The 14,098-nt window shown below is 37.7% G+C and overlaps 1 pseudogene; it reads left to right on the top strand.

Annotated features, from left to right (window-relative positions):
* The first annotated feature begins 908 nt into the window (after positions 1-908).
* On the top strand, positions 909-12,935 carry LOC137174252 (interferon-induced very large GTPase 1-like; annotated as a pseudogene).
* The last annotated feature ends 1,163 nt before the right edge of the window (positions 12,936-14,098 follow it).

The following is a 14,098-nucleotide window of genomic DNA, read 5'->3' as shown; positions in this document are numbered from 1 at the left end:
AGAACTAACGGGCAAACAAACAACGCCTACCTCTACAGGTGGGATCTACCCCGTCTTCCACGGATCTAGGTACTCAGAGCTGGGGTTATCTGCACCTGATGTTTACAATTGCTGCTATTAATACAATGATAAAGCTGGCATTTTAACATGAAGACTACTACACGTACCTCGAATAGAAAGTCAGAACTCCCTATCTGACCAGCCAGGTAAACGTGACCGGGCGGGGACTATGCAAGTGAAATTAAGATTAATGTGAGATTAGCCCTGTTACAATCGCATATGAACCCATTAACAACCAGACCCATGTAGGTTTAATATGAACATGAATCAGAAGGTAAAGGAGAAAAAAAACAATAAAGGAAGGCATCTGTTCAGTGGTTTATATTAATTAGTTCATTGAATTTTGACTCAATTACTTAAAAAGTCATTCATGTCAAAGCAGTGTTTTTTTTAAAAAAAAATTTAGAATAAATCCAGGTGGAGTTTTCTCTCATTTGCTGTTGTAGGTTTGTGAAACATCAACTCATTAAAATACAGTTGTACTGTACATCATTTTTATATCGCTTACTTAGTTGCTATTACTATTACTGCACTAAAATGTGTTTGTGTATGTCAGACAATGATTATGTGGAAGACTTTGTGTTTACATTTATATTCCTTTATTTTATGGAGAAACTGTGACATGAAATCAGCATTATATGATTCTCGTGGTCTCTACATATTTTTACTGAATTGTCTTAATTCTGCAGCACAGCAGGGAAAACAACTCTGTGCATTAATTAAGCCATCTGTGGTGATTTTATATTTTATCATGTGATTTACTGTAAAATTAAGTTTCGTTTTCTGGGAAACCAGGTGGTCCTGACAATTCATCTGGAAACCAAAAGTGAAAGTGGCTTCAACCAACAGAATAAAAGGGTTTGCAGTGCATCTACAACTGCAGTACCACCTCAGCATACATCATGCAGTGAAGTGTGGCGCTTTATCTACGGGACAAATAGACGCCTGAACAACTGCTGCAGTACTGTATAGTTGAAACCAGCTCCTGGATAGAAGAATGCATTTTAGCGTTGGGAAATCTCCCCTTTAAAGGTGAGTTATAATGTTGCTTCGTCATTGATTTGTCCGTCACGTGTTGATGGGAGGACCTGAAAAACAAGTCGAATAACGCATTGCTATTTACACAACAGATTGATACTCAGGGCTTCCACTGTAAACTTTGTTCAACCTTGTCGTCACAACCTCAGCCTCGCACGTGCTGAATCATGCACAGAGGACACTTTTTTACGTTTAACTGTTTTCAATATTTTACATTTTTGTTGGCCCAAATGTAAGCTTATGTCAAAACAACACAGAAATGGCAATTTAACTCAGTTTAACACAGCCTTCCTTAAATGTGACTCTTCAATAAATGAAAATAATTGAATATGACATACAAATGAAGTTGACAAAGAAAAAATTTAGAAGAAACCATATTTATTTATATTTATATTTTAAAGCCATAGTTATAGAAGGTGAACACTGGCTGCAAGTTGAGTCACTTGAACGAGCCTCTGATGAGTAGATCAAATCCACTTGAGTGTCATCTGAACGCTTCTATGGAGGGATTACAACTCAACAACTCAATCTGACCTTTTGTACAAGCGAGTTAAGTTGGTCGATGCCACAAATTTGCTGACCCAGAAATAGTGCAGAATCTTAAATATTTCTTCTCCGATCAAGGCTCCCAGTCTGTCTGTGAGCTCGCCTGTTTCACTACAGGCATATTCACTCGCTAAATAAAGTCAGTGAATCAATAAATATAAACACTGTTGATTTCTTCACGTGGAGCCGACATGAAAACTATTTAGGTTCAGTAAATTTCTGTCAGAACAACTGGAATCAGTGCTGCCACACGTGTGCATATTCTGCTATTAGTAAAAGAAAATGCAAAAACAAACAAAGAAGATGGAGGAAACTTACCCCTCCCCGACAGTAGGGTGTGTAATAAGAAGCTGTGGGCAGGAAAAGGCGAGTTATAAAAGATGAACGGTTAATATGTAACATAAAGCCATATAGTGTTTAATACTTACATATGCATTAAATCCAAAGTTCTATGAGCAGACCATTAAGTTCAGTGAAATACATCCAGAAAGGTCCATATTTTTTTGTTTCTTACATGTTTTGATAAAATCTGTGTCTCTGTCTATGAAAACAAGCAATGAAACATGTCAACACGACCCTTTATTTAGTATATGTTTAAGTTCAACCCCTTTACAGTGTGTTAAAAAAAATAATGGAGGCACACAGTTTTGGTCATGCATTCAAATATTCTTTGGACCTGCAGTCAAGTTTCCTTTTCTTATAACATGGATAACCACATACTGTTCTTAGGAAATGACACAGAAAGCAACTGCACCTGACTGCAGAGTAAAAGGAGAAGCCTGAGGTGTTGCTTTGGCATTTGCAGGAGGGCGCAGTGCTTTAATTTGAGGCCAAACTCTTGACCTATTACAAAATATTGCATATAGAGTAGATATAAACTCCTGGATAAAATAAGGATGTCATTGTGACATGGACAAATCAGTCTTACAAAGGTAGGTCACCATGTTATTGCTTCTTCTGTGTTTTTTTCTGTCTTACTCATGTGGATGACCTGAAACGCAAAGTGAAAAAAGCAAAAGAAAACATGGAAAAATACATTAGTGGAATGTAACTAAGTACATGTACTTATCCTGTAGCCCACTTAATCTAAGTAGAATGTGAATTATTTATACTTTCCTTGAGTATTTCTATTATATTTGACTTTTTATGTTACTCCACTACATTTCAGAGGGAAATATTGTACCTTACCTCTACAACATTTGACAGCTATAGTTACTACTTAACTAATTATACTTATTTTACATTCAAAACAAATGATTGGCTCATAAAACGTTGCAGATTAAACTGACAGTCCTAATATCCCTATCTATCATGCATAAGTGAAGAAGTTGGTAAAGTTGTGATAAGTCCAACTTCTTTGGAACTGTTTGAAAATCTTGTTATAATTACTTCAATCAGAAATTAGAGCTTCAGTCAAGTTATGCCTCAAATCAATTCCAACAAATTGGAAAAAGGGAGACGTCAGGCTGAAAAACTGAAATCAGAGCTGCTACACATGTTAGGGTTTGTGCATTTTCTTCTATTAGGAAAAGAAAATGCAAAACAAACAAACAGGATGGAGGAAACTCACCCCTCCCCCACAGCAGGGTGTGTAATAAGAAGTGGGTTATGAAAGATGAACGGTTAATATGTAACATAAAGTCATATAGTGTTTAATACTTACACATGAATTAAATCCAAAGTTCTATGAGCAGACCATTAACTTCAGTGAAATTTACACAGAAAAGTCATATTTTTGTTGTTTCTTACATTATTTTGATAAAATGAAAAGTAGCTTGTCCTTATTAATGAAACATATCAACTTAACCCTTTATTTAGTATATGTTTAAGTTCAATCCCTTTACAGTATGATATTTCTTTTAAAAAACATTTAATGGGGACAGAGAAGTTTAGTATGTGGTTTGGACATGCAAATAGAGAGTTAAGCTTCATTTTCTTGTAACTCACATAACTGCCAACTGTTCTTAGGACATGAAACAGAAAGCGACTACACCCAACTGCAGTATAAAAGTAGAAGCCTGAGGTGTTGCTTTGGCATTCGCAGGAGGGCGCAGTGCTTTAATTTGAGGCCAAACTCTTGACCTATTACAACATATTGCATATAGAGTAGATATAAACTCAGTCTTACAAAGGTAGGTCACCATGTTATTGCTTCTTCTGTGTTTCTTTGCTTACACATGTGGGTGACCTGAAAAGCAAACTGAAAAAAGCAAAAGAAAACATGAAAAAATACAGTAATGGAATGTAACTAAGTACATGTACTTATCCTGTAGCTCACTCAATGTAAATAGCTATATTATACCTTTTACTCCACTACGTTTGAGTAGCTATAGTTACTACTTAAGTGATTACACTGATTTTACATTCAAAACAAATGATTGGCTCATAAAACATGATGCATTGTTATAGATTAAACTACCTAACAGTAACATTAACTTAATCAAGAGGACTGTTTGTCTGCATAACAAATACCTTTACTGTTTTTGCTGATCATTTCTGTTCTGTCATGTAAGAATAGATTTGTAAAGTGGTAGATTCATGAATGCAGCCCTTACTTGTTACGGAGTATTTTACATATTGCTACTTAAGTAAAAGATGTGAATACTTGTGCCACTGGAAAAATATTACTTGCAGCAAAAAAGCGGTCTTTTATCACCTTTCAGCGCTTCCACCTGTAAGGTATTCAATTAAAATGAATCGCAGTAATTATTTCATAGCCTGACAGATATGCATGAATCAGCAAATTCTTTTTATTTTTTTGTTTTCACCTGGCCTTAACAGCAGATTACAGTTGTGATTTTTGGTTTTGGTCTATATTGTAGTGTTGTTGGCTGCAAACTTACAGGCTTCTTTCTTTTTTACCTTTAGTGAGAAGCAGTGTGGGATGACTGAAAGTGTATCCACAATGGATAACTCTGAGGAAGAGGAGGTAAACAAAATAATGGATTATTGAAAAAAAATAAAAATTATGAAATGACATGGCAAATACATACTGTCCTATCAGTTATTGATTGATTCATTACATCAAAAATGGATATTTTTCTCAATTATCAAGGAGTTCTATGATGCACAAGATGTCTTCCTTGAGCTTTACTGTGAGGAAGGAGACTCTCCTGCAACACCCCAGTCTGACTGTAAGTGTGAGTGATGCAGGTGTAGAATGTCAGCCTTAAGCAATCTATTGTCCAGCAGAGAGAAATAAATAAATACTATTCAAGTCAATAAATTGTACACATTTTTATTACTTAAAACATGGCGTAATGTGGAGTTCCTAAGAGGTATTTTTCTTCTTTTCTCTTATGACAGATGTTCCTCCACCAGAAGTAACAGTTCTCCATGCTGGCACTGAGACTGTTTCTCTTGGCTTGACACCCACTGATTCATCTGTTAGGTATAAACTACATATAGATTACTCCAGTGACACACATGGAGGAAGTGTGATTGTGGAAGAATCCAGCACTGTAGATGTTGATGGACTGCATCCTGGGACTGAGTATACTTTCAGAATCACAAGGAGAGCAGAAAATGGAAATCAAAGTGAAACAGCTTCTGTATCTGTCTTCACAGGTAAATCTGAAATAAAAAAATGTTGCTGAAATTAAAATGAAATTATTTATCAATACAGTAAAGCTTTGGCTGTCTGGTTGTTGAGCTCAACAAATATGTCCTCATAACTTCAACATACATGAATGTACTTCTTACAACTGAGATATTCAGTCAGTTTTTGTTATAAAGGTTTGTGTCAGACTAAAGAGGTTGCAAAATGTGTATGTGTATAAATTGTGTGAGGTGATTGTATATTGCTTTTCTGTCTATCACACCTCTTATGCTTGGCAGGCAAACAGCACAAATATAGAGGAAACTTTTCAATTATACTTGAAACCATTATTTTGTTCCCACAGATCCCAGCCCTCCTGCGCAGATAACAGTCTATCAGGTCAACAGTGAGTCACTTTCTCTGCGTTGGGACACTCCTGCTGGTGAAGTGGAGAGCTACATTGTGACTTGTTGCAGTGAAGAAGAGAGCTGTGTGCAAGAGCTGACGACAAACACAAACAGTCTGACTTTCAGCAGCCTGAAGCCAGGGGTGTGTTACTCCCTCCAAGTTTCTGCACAGCTGAAGAATGGAAGAAGAAGCAAGCCAGTCGTAACATCTTCCCGCACTAGTAAGTAAAAGTTAAACATTACAATGAAAAAACAAATTATAAAGAAATACTCAAAATAAAGTCACAAAGTTAACTGAGTTAAGGGAAATAGCCTGACTCTGCAAAGGATTATAAAAATAAAGTAGAATAAAACAGATAATAAAAAAACAAGCCTGTCTGCAGAAATATTTTTAAAGCTTAATTAAGTGAATAGTTTTACATTAAAGTCCCTGCACACATCTTGCCCTGGCGATTTCTGTTGTTTTGCTTGATTACACCTCTTCTCAGGACATACTGTGATTTACTGCCATTGCCATTTAATGCTGTTACTTTAGGTTACCACTATAGGTCCACCTAATATCAACCTCAACAGAGGTCTAATCAGTCTACTACTGACAAAATGTGTATGCAGGGCCTTTAAATGAACACTCATCAAGAAAATATGCTTGTTTGTTGTCTCACTGTATTCCTCATTCATGTGATTTGAGATTAAAGGTAGTGATGAGTAAGATTACATTACTTGAAATGCAAGAACCATGGGACACCTCAAGATAGTGTTTACCAGTTACTAAAAAACAAGTGTAATTTGCATACTGAATTTCTAGATCTTTCTCACAATGGACATTTTGACACAATAGGAAAAGCACAGCAGCTTTATCTATTTTTACAATATTTGGTAAATTCCATGCATTTATTTACATTTGAAAATGTTTGTACTGATTTCACAATACAAATGAATGGGCATTTAATTATGTGAAGCCAGGGAAATTCACACACAAATGTTCAAATACTATTTGTGGGGTATTCATTTTCTTTTTGTGCAAGTATTGTTTCTTCAGTTGTTTTTTTAAAAACATAGTCTGATACAGTGTTACTTAAGGTATGGCAAGACAATGAACAGGTTAATGTATTTACAGACCCCAAAAAAGCAGCACAATGGTTTGTAATACTCACAGACTGGATTTTGCATTTTTATCATCGATCATCAGGTAAGCAGCAGGAATAAGGCTTTCATGCTACAAAGTAATCTATCCGGAATGTGCGTTTGCATGTATGTGATTGGCCCACGCAACACTTTCCTGGGTGATGTCACACTGTGTTGCAGCAAAAATTCCTCTCTCAGAGAAACTGAGCATAGTCCTGAAATAAGTTTTAAAAACACACATTAACCAACTGAAGCCTCTCACAGGCAGGCTCCAACACTGACAGGAGCACCAACTTGCGGATACAAAGAGACGCAACGGATCCTTTTTCCTTTTCACAGTGGAAGATGTGATTAGAGCAGATGGCTGGCATTGCCCCTGAATTGGCAATCTTGCTTGATGAAGATTGTTCAGAGTACCAGAATGGCAAAAAAATATGAGGGTTATCACTGCAGAAATTCAAGACATCCTTAAATACAACTTGAGAGATGTTCACAGATTTCTGTGTTTGCAGATTGCATGTTTTCCCTGACTTAATGTTTCACAGCTGCCCCAATCCAGCGCAACATGATTGAGGCAGTTTTAGTTATTAACTGTTATATTATCTGTTTACAAAAACAATATTGAGAAAGGACTTTACAAGTTTTACCAAAACTCTCCCACTGCTTTTTCATAACTCATTCAATCACTGATCTTTTTGCTGAGCTGGCAACATCAGGATATTTAACTCACATTTCCTGACATGTAGTGTTTCTTTTGCGGAATGACTATGCACTTGCAGATCCAACGTCTCTGCTCTTCAACCAGTATACCATGTTCAACAGCAGAATACACTTTGTTTTGTGCTCCAGTCCTTTTCAGTCTCAGTACCCTGCTAAATTAAAAAATTGCGGCAACGCAAAGGTTTGCGCCATGGAAGGTAATATGTTACAGGCTTAGTAAATATCTCCCTTGAGCCAATCTTGGGACCTTCTTGTTGCTTTTTTGAAAAGTTGACATGCATCAAAGCTGGGAAATAGGACAGTGAAGTATGCCGATTAACTAAAGCCTTGTTGCAACTGACACCCTTATGATTGCTTTATACTTATCGAAGGATATCAGTAAAGATAATAATTGTGCATTGTGACAAATTACCAGGGGTAATCAACATTACAAATGTATTTATTCTATGCACCAATTAAGTTTGGATCCATGCTTAGTTTGTTAAAATAACCAACCATGATTTTAATGATCACTATCATTCATATCCACAGAGACACACCTGGAGAGCTTATTGAAGGATCTGGACTTGGAGCAGCACTACAGTGATAAGTTGTCCTTGAGCACAATACTTCAGATTGATGAAAAGACCATTAGTGAAGAACTTGTTAAGTGTTATACTGACCTTCCATGGTATTTTCTGAAGAAACTGATGATGGTTAATGTGACAGCTAGAAATGTAAAATGTACATCAGCATATGATTCAACCTGTGATGCTATGTCATGGAATACAGAGTTTGATCTTGACAATCTAGTCAACAGTCCAAATTCAGGTGACACTGTAAACCCCCTCGACATAATCATTGCTCTCTTTCTGTGTTCTGATGGTTTTGTACAGCAGGAAATTGCACTCAAAATGTCTATGTGTCAGTTTTCTGTGCCTCTGCTGCTTCCCAATTGTGACACAAAACAGTGCACACTCATGCTGTGGGCCATGAGAGACATTGTTAAAAAGTACAGACCTCAGTCCCTTTCTGAATCCAAGGGCTTCATTGAAGACAGAGTTGTTCTCTCGAATCTTCCAATGATATCTTTTGTGAAACTGGGTGAATGCTCCTTGTCTAAGTCAGAGATTCTCAATAAGCTTTTGAGCAATTCTCAGCAGTACCATGACACCTTTGTTCACCACAATATGGAGTGTGGCGACAGTCCAAGGAGAATATCCAATGGATTGGTTGAAATTACTTGGTACCTCCCTTGTGGAAACAAAAACATGGATCTTTTCAGTGAGCCAGTCACTGTAGCTAATCTCCGTGGGGACATTGCTTCATTTGAAACACAATACTCCTTTTTGTGTCAAACATCTGCTGCAGTTTTTGTATTCTTTGACAATTTGGACTCTGAGTGCAGGCTACTGACCAACCAACACCACAAGGCACAGATCTTCTTGGTGGGCAACCATCAAAGCAAGCGGTTCAGTTTAGATGCTCTGAAAAAGGTAGCAACCAAGTTGGGATTGACTAAAAATCTCATATTGAAGACTAAACAGATGAACGATGCAGATTTTATCAAAAATATGCGGAAAATAGTCAAGGATGTAGTTGAGAAATCAGAGATAAAGATTCCAATAGAGCAGATGGCTGACATTGCCCATGAACTGGGAATTTTGGTTGATGAAGACTCTCCAGAGTGCCAGACTGCCAAGAAAAATGCAGATGCCATCACTGCAGAAATTCAAGACACCCTTGAATACAAAGAAGTTCAGCTTCCCTTGCAAGGTCACACATGGAAGGAACTGACTCGCTTAGAGAAGGAAGAATTTCGGCTTCGAAAAGTTGGATCTGAAAACATAGAAAAGTACAAAAGTGATCTTCAGGTAGAGAAAAGAAAACTTCGGAAAAAACAGAACTCTTCTGACATGTCAAACGCTATGACATGCTTCATCAATGCAATATCAAGCCCAAGGATAGAGAGGTGCTATTTCCTGAAATGGATGCGAATTAACCTCGATAACCTGTCTCGAGAAAAACTGTCTGGTCTCAGGGAGCAGTACAAAAAGAAATGCCAAAATTCTGAAAACAAAGAGGAGATTAAAGACATTGACAGAAAACTTTCCAACAGCTCACTGGGGACTGAACACTTCTTCCGTGAAATGGGTCAAATCTATGAAGCTTCAGTTTCTCTTCCAGAAACAGACCCATCACGTCAACAATTACAGCATCTTCCAAAACTCTGTGCAGGATTGTTACTTGATGGCTTTCCTCTTGAGCTTGTTGATGGAGATGCATCCAACATACCTCTCAGATGGGTGAGTGATGTTCTCTCTCAGCTCAGTGACTTGGTGTCTCCTAAGAGCAAGATACTGGTGGTCACAGTTCTTGGAGTTCAGAGCACAGGAAAGTCCACTCTCCTTAACACGATGTTTGGAGTGCAGTTTGCAGTCAGTAGTGGTCGATGCACTCGAGGTGCCTTTATGTTGCTCATCAGAGTCAATGAAGATGTCAAAAAAGTACTCAACTGTGACTTCATGGTGATCATTGACACTGAGGGCTTAAAGTCACCAGAGCTTGCACAACTGGATGATAGCCATGAGCATGACAATGAGCTTGCAACCCTCGTTGTGGGGCTGAGTGATATCACCATTATCAATATTGCAATGGAGAACTCAACAGAAATGAAGGATATCCTACAAATAGTTGTGCATGCTTTTCTCAGGATGAAAGAGGTGGGCAAAAAGCCCAAATGTCAGTTTGTTCACCAGAATGTGTCAGATGTTTCAGCCCATGAGAAGAACTTACGAGACAGGAAACTGCTCTTGCAACAGTTAAATGAGATGACCCAGGCAGCAGCCAAAATGGAAAAGAAAGAGGAGAACAAGAGCTTCACTGATGTGATGGAGTACAGTCCAGACACTGGGAACTGGTACATTCCTGGACTCTGGAATGGAAACCCACCAATGGCACCAGTCAATGCAGGGTACAGTGAAGCTGTATATGAGCTCAAGAAGAACATCATCCAAATGTTGGGAAATTGTAACTCATCTGCTAACAAAATCTCTGAGTTTACAGAGTGGATGTCAAGCCTGTGGAATGCAGTAAAGCATGAAAACTTTATCTTCAGCTTCAGAAACAGCCTAGTGGCGGATGCCTACATGAGGCTTTGCACAGAATTCAACAAATGGGAATGGGAATTCAAAAAAGACATGTACACCTGGGTCACAAATGCTGAAACAAGAATTTCCAATTTTGGCACAATTGCTGTGAAATCGGAGATACCTGACATGAGAGAACTTCTCACGTGTTTGAAAAGTGAAGCTTGCACAATGCTGTCGAAATGGGAGACAGAGCTTCTTGAAAATTTGACAAAGTACTTCAAGCAGACAGAGGGTCATGTCTACCTAGTTGAAGGATACAAAGAGGACTTTGCAAACAGTTCAAAGAGCCTTCGAGGAGAAATGGAAAGGTCTGTGTTTAATCAGCTCGAAGCCGCAGCTGACATCAGACAGGGAATGGTAAAGCTGGATAGTATCAAGAAGAATCACACGAAAGAATTAGAGGGAAGGGTGTGTGCATTAATTGAAGAATGTCGGAAGAAAAAAGTCAAGATGACAGACAAAGAGCTAGACAAAGAATGATGAAGAAGATGTGGACTAAAACGGTCAAGGAACTATCCTTTTCTAAACAAAAGGCTTCAGATGTCTGCACTAGTGTGTCTTACTACCTGAGAGCAAATCTCTCACATAAGGGGAGTCGTGCATGTGAATTATTAAGCCAAAAAAGTCTGCAAGATTGTGGACTGGAGGCTTTTAAATATACAGCTGAAGGATTCATTAACCGATTTAAAGAGTTCTTCAACATTCAAGGTCACACAGTCGCTGTACAAAAAATGACTGACAGCATCATAGCTGCTTGCACACAGTTTATAAGTGAAAAAATGGAAAGAAAAGCTAATTACCATAACACTTACACCCAGGAGATCCTACACATGATTGATGAGAGGCTGCAAAACAACAAAGATCTGAAGACAGGCATTGACTTTGAAGTTTCTTTAAAACAGCACATCTGTGGTTTAGCAGCCAGAACATTTCAGAAAATGCATGAAGATTTCATACATTTGAATGATCCTTACAGATGTCTGCATAAAAACAAAGAAAAGTTTCGTGCAGATTTCAAAGATGTGTTCAATGAACGAGACCAGTGCCAGAAGAAGGCAGAAGAATTCACCAACCGATGCTTGAAGCCTGCAGTCGAAGACTTTGTCAACCGCTCCTTGGGTCCTGACATCATTGGTGAAATGCTGACATGCCAACAGTTCAGCACCCGGTATTTCTTCCAGTATGCAGTTTTACTGGATTTGCTCACCAAGGATGACTTTAAAAAGTATCTGAGTTACATTTGCTCATATGAGGATTATGTAAAGGAGTGGACATTTGACCGAATAATGGAACACTTCTCTGACCCATCTATGGTGTCTAAGTTTGAAGATCAACGACTTCAGTCAAGTATCAAAAGCATAAACAATGCCATGGAAAATGCCAAAAAAGGAAAGAGTGGCAACTTGAAGACATTTGTTGAAGATATCTGCAAGGAACTTGGTGATAAACTGGTCATTTCCCAGGATGCTCTCGGTGCTTTCATGATCCTTAACAATGCCGACCAGGAACAGTTTGCTCATTGGCTCACACAGTGCGTGAAGGAGATGGCCCAAGCTCTTAGAGAGACATTTAAAAAAACGAACATTGAAATGAAACTAAAAAATCTCCACGTGAAGCCTCAGAATGAACTTTTCACCAAAGTGATGGGATGTGGTAAACAGTGTCCATTCTGCAAAGCGCCTTGTGACGCAGGAGGAAAAGCACATACTGAGCACTTTGCTTCACTACATCGGTCACAGGGTCTGGGACAATACAGGTTTCTTTGGACAGGGCAACTTGTCACTGACATATGTTCTTCTCTTGTGACCAGTGACAAGAATTTTCTATGTGAAGCCACAAATCATGGATCTCACCCTTACAAGTGTTATCAAGAAATCTTCCCAGACTGGAAAATTCCACCGGATGTAAGCCTTCAGGCATCAGACTACTGGAAATATGTAATGACAAAGTTCAACAATGAGTTTGCTAAAGAATACGATGCACAGCCTGCTGATATTCCTGCAACCTGGAAAAATATCACACATAAGAAAGCAGAAGCTAGCCTGAAAGAGTCATTTAACATTAAGTGAGATACTACTAACATTCCCTCCTCAAGTGATTTGACATTACAGAGGTGCACATCCTCCTCTTTATGTTCATCTATCATTGTCCAATGAATATTTTGATCTTGGTTTGTTTTATATGAAAGAGAGGGGTCACAAATAGTATTGTTTTTGAGCACTCATCTCTAACTGAGATTGCATTTGATATGTTAAATAAAAATAATCTGCTTTAACTGTATATTGATGTTGATAAAGACATGTTTAAATACTTTAAATCAATGTAAATATTAGGAGCACATGTTACAAACATTAAAATCATTAAATCTGAGCTTGCATTGTATAATTTTGTGACTGTTGATTTTCATTATAATGTAATTGAAAAGATGTATGCAATTAATCAAAGCATCAAAGTGACAGTGAAATATGTGATGTCACATATGTAGTTTTAAATGAAAGATTGTTCAATCTATATGTGGTATTGTCAACATGTATGAAGGATAGAAAGTTTGTTTTTTGATCAAATTATGGTTGATATGTGATTTTTACTTTTCTTAGAATATAGAATTGTTTGTTTATATGTTTATGAAGTTTTTAATGTCAAATATTTACTTTTTCTTAATGAATCAAAAGATAATTTAGTCCATATGTCAACATGTATACATACTGGTTACATACTGTTACTGGTGCCATGTATGTACATCTTTAAATGAATTAAAATATCAGCATATATGTGGTATTAAATGATTACATTACTTACTTCTGTTAACTTAAGTAAAAAGACAAAATCAGTTATGAATGTCTTTAATGTTTTATTTGAAGTCTTGGGTTTTTTCATTTGAAAAAGAATGTTGAAACAAGACAAAACACACATTTGCTGTAGAAACACAGCTTAAGTTGTGTGTGTGTTTGCCATTGTGAGATGAGTGTCATGTAAACGTGTTTAATGCATGTTGAAATAAGAATAAACCAAAATCCAGCCCCAGCTGTGTGAGCCACAGGACTGCAGTGAGTCATTAAACTGCAGTTATGGTAAAAAAATTTCAATTACTCTTGGCTAGTTTTCATCATCATAACACATCAGAAAAATACAAGGTACTTTGCATTGATGGCAAGAGTTTGGATTGTAGGTAACACACAATGTTATCATTCAGGGAGAGGTAGTAGAGATGGGGGACTCCTACAAGGGCCTTGGGGTGCAACTTGACAAAAGGCTGGTGATGCCAGCAGACTAAATAAGCTGGTAAAGAGGACCGGCTCTGTGGTCAGGTTGTAACTGGGCTGATGGCAGATGGGGAGCTCCTTCTGCAACAGACTCATTCAACTGAAGTGTAAGACAGAACGCTTCAGGTGCTCGTTGAAGTCCACTACTATCAGATTGCACAATAGCCCCGACCAAGCCAGGTGTAACCTTCCTTCACTCCTCTTTTCAACCATACACTGGCTTACATACCCTCCCCATATACAGTACATATACTGAACCCAGTAGTTACT

This window comes from Thunnus thynnus, chromosome 22, assembly GCF_963924715.1.
Source record: "Thunnus thynnus chromosome 22, fThuThy2.1, whole genome shotgun sequence".
Classification (NCBI taxonomy): Eukaryota; Metazoa; Chordata; class Actinopteri; order Scombriformes; family Scombridae; genus Thunnus; species Thunnus thynnus.
This window is presented reverse-complemented; position numbering and strand designations above follow the sequence as displayed.